Consider the following 3,870-nt stretch of genomic DNA (forward strand, 5'->3'; position numbering starts at 1 on the left):
CAAACAGACTCAGACACCTGCTCACCACGCAGCATCTGAGGGAAACACGACACGACAGGGCGATACACAAACACAGCACGGTGAATTCTAGACAAGGATCCGACAGGGCAGGAACGGAAAACAAGGAGAGAAATAGGGACTCTAATCAGGGAAAAGGATCGGGAACAGGTGTGGGAAGACTAAATGATTGATTAGGGGAATAGGAACAGCTGGGAGCAGGAACGGAACGATAGAGAGAAGAGAGAGCGGGAGAGTGAGAGAGGGAGGGGGAGAGAGAGGGATAGAAAGAGGGAAAGAACCTAATAAGACCAGCAGAGGGAAACGAATAGAAGGGGAAGCACAGGGACAAGACATGATAATCAATGACAAAACATGACAAGAACACTATGGAAATCATCAAGCTCACAGAGGCAGGATTAGACAAGATTAAGAATACAATATGGTGGTTTTTGGATGAGATCAATGAAATCCCGCGGATGCTTGATTTAGTTAATTCCAGGGTTTAGGGGGGAAAAAAGAGTTCTATGTTTTGTACAAAAGCCAAGTTTAATAGGCCACTACTGTTTATGTCTCATATCTGGGCTATAATAGCAGCCATAGGCTACAATAGAAAGGTTAGGCCTACTTTTAAATCAAACATCAAATAATTATTCATCCAGTCAATAGGTTGCCCATACACCCAGGGAGAGAGAGAGAGTGAGAAACCAAGAAGCACAATGCGAGAGTAATGGAGCCTGATGATGAAGCGTCATCATTGCCTAGTGAATCTCCTAGCAACAGAAACATCTGCTTTTGTGAGGACCAATGAGGTTGCAGAGGGTATGGTGTTGTTGCTTGTTTCACAGAAAATTATATTTTAAGATCCCAAGTGTTGGGTACTCTGAAGGGAGTATTAAAATGAAGCTACAGTGACTGCGTGTGAAGTGCAAACTTCAGGCAAAGCTTGTAGCTGGGATAATTGAGACAGACAGTAAATGTCGCAGCAACGGATGATCACACATTGGACAGATTCAGAAGAACTGATTACTTCATAGGCTGCCTACATCTGAAAGGACTGCGGATTTGCTTGAAGTGCTTTATGAACTGTTGAAGATTCACATCATAAGGTAATTTTATAAATGAATGTAGGATATATTTGATCAAATGTGTGGGTTATTCTCACAAATAGCTGAGATTCCAATAAGATAAACTGAATAAAATAATTAACATTAAAGACATGCATTATCAGTATCATCATCAGATCAGTCAGTCAAAAACACATTTTTTGACTCACATCCAATCAGGTGAATGCATTATTTGTGTTACAGATATATATTTTTTGATATCTTGAATAGGAATACAGTCCCACTATGCCTAACTGCAGAGGGAGTAAAATGTGTTTTATAGCAGGTGTCATTCAGCTGGAAATTCACAAATTAGTGCAATATCCGAAACTCTCTCTGTTCTCTATCTCTCTTTGTCACACACACACATACCACACACGCGCACACTGACTCCCTAAGCACATACTCAACCCAATTTCTTCATAAATAGCCTTGTGTGGGATGATGGCAATGGCAATATAAAATGCAGCTCTGCCTACAAAGCACATGCTGAAAAAAGTAATATTTTGAATCTGGCCATTACAAATAAGCTATGCAGTGAAAATAAATATAAGAAAAGATAGCCCACATTTTAAAATGTTGCAGCATATCTAGTCCATGTTTTACAGTTATGGAATACAGATACAAATAAATGTTCTGTGTGTGACTTTTTAATAAAACAGGTGTCTCTCTCGGGTCTCTATTCCTACCTCTCTAATTATCTCCTTATCTATCATTCTCCTCCACTAGAGGCCCCTGAAAGCAATGTGTGTGGCTCAGAGAGCAGCCCAAGCAATCAGGAGGATTTGTGGCTCTGGGCTGTTACTATCAGGTAATGTACCGTGGATATGACCACTCCTGCTGGGGCTGTTAGATAATTCTGTGTCACTCCACTAACCACATAATCTGTCCTTGCCAATGTGTTGAAAGGGAGAGATGTATCAAGGTTGTAATTTAAATTTTCCTTATTGTGCTTCAAGCAGTCGATTCCCTCTAAGAGAGATTCAACTATTCAACAACGTCGAAAGTTGCCTACTTCAAAAGGAAATATGCGGAAGAGGAGGATTTACATGGAGACCTACATGGTTGTTTATCAAAAGTAGGAACTGCTTTGTTTGTGTTTACATGTTCAGACATCAATTTGTTGTCCTATGACGTGACACTTTAAATGTGACTTAGATTTCTGTCTCATAACCATGACCTCTGTTTCCTTAGCACCTGATATGTCAGGAGGACCGCAGCTGCATCCTCCAACTCTCATTGGAGAAGCTGAGATTCTTAGAGGACCCTGAAGCCTACCTGCGACGCTCAGTGCTCATCAACAACCTGCTGAGAAAGATCCACCATGAGGAGGAGGAGGGTGAGACGGGGGAGGAAGAAGAAGATGAAGAGAGGCAGGGGACCTGTGATAGGGGCCCAGGCAGCCAGCGGCTGCTCTACCCAGACAGGAAGCGTGTGAAGGTGGTGGTGGCAGACTGCTGCTCTCAGTCCTTTGGACTGAAGGAGATACCCCACTACCACCTGGTGGCCTACCCCTCCTACACGTGCCTCTATGGCCTGGGCACATGTCCCAGCATCTCCCCTTGCCACAGGGCACAAGTTCTGCTCTATAAACTGGATGATAATGGGTGACTCAGTGAATTGCTGCCAAAGTACGGGTAGTACTTGAGATGAACTATGCACATCGAAGTAATTGGCAGGGAGTGGTTGGGGGACAAAACCCCCTATTCAGTCAGAGCTGCATTCTGCATCTTGCAGTCTGATGCTATCTACATGCAAAATGGGAGACTACAGCTTCTTATGTGTGATTTCTGACAGGGTCAACGGAGCAAGAGTCCGAATCAGTGTCTCTGACAGCATGGGTAGAGCCATTTAGGCAATCTCAATTTTGAACAGTGGAGGTTGGAGGAGGACTGTCTCGTTGTAATGGCTGGAATGGAATATGGAACAGAGTCAAACGTGGTTTCCATACGTTTGATGTGCTTGATATAGTTCCGTTTATTCCATTCCGGGCATTTACAATGAACCTGTCCTTCTCTCAACCAGCTTCTTCTCTCATGCCGACAAAGGGTGGCTACTTTGAAGAATCTCAAATATAAAATATATTTTGATTTGTTTTTGGTTACTACAGTACATGATTTCCTATGTGTTATTTCATAGTGTTGATGTCTTTACTACTATTCTACAATGTAGAACATAGTAAAAATAAAGAAAAACCCTTGAATGAGTAGGTGTGTCTAAACTTTTGACTGTTACTATATATATATATATATATATATATATATATATATACAGTGCCTTGCGAAAGTATTCGGCCCCCTTTGTCATGTTTTGTCATTGATTATCATGTCTTGTCCCTGTGCTTCCCCTTCTATTCGTTTCCCTCTGCTGGTCTTATTAGGTTCTTTCCCTCTTTCTATCCCTCTCTCTCCCCCTCCCTCTCTCCCTCTCTCGCTCTCTCTCTCTATCGTTCCATTCCTGCTCCCAGCTGTTCCTCATTCTCCTAACTACCTCATTTACTCTTTCACACCTGTCCCCTATTTTGCCCTCTGATTAGAGTCCCTATTTCTCCCTCTGTTTTCCGCTTCTGTCCTTGTCGGATCCCTGTTTGATGTTTGCTGTGCTGTGTTCTTGTTCCGTCGTGTTTTTGCCTTCTTCAGATGCTGCGTGTGAGCAGGTGTCTAGTTCAGCTACGGCCTGCGCCTTCCCGAAGCGACCTGCAGTCTGTGGTCGCATCTCCAGTTATTCCCCTCTACTGACTAGAGGATTTCAGTTTTCCTGTTTTGAC

The 3,870-nt window shown here is 42.9% G+C and overlaps 1 long non-coding RNA gene across 1 annotated transcript; it reads left to right on the top strand.

The window, feature by feature from the left end:
* Positions 1-871: 871 nt before the first annotated feature.
* Positions 872-3,209, top strand: LOC124045284. The gene is made up of 4 exons (XR_006840823.1): positions 872-1,106; positions 1,833-1,914; positions 2,066-2,181; positions 2,298-3,209. It is a non-coding gene; the product is annotated as an uncharacterized LOC124045284 (long non-coding RNA).
* Positions 3,210-3,870: the final 661 nt, after the last annotated feature.

This window comes from Oncorhynchus gorbuscha, linkage group LG10, assembly GCF_021184085.1.
Source record: "Oncorhynchus gorbuscha isolate QuinsamMale2020 ecotype Even-year linkage group LG10, OgorEven_v1.0, whole genome shotgun sequence".
Lineage (NCBI taxonomy): Eukaryota > Metazoa > Chordata > Actinopteri > Salmoniformes > Salmonidae > Oncorhynchus > Oncorhynchus gorbuscha.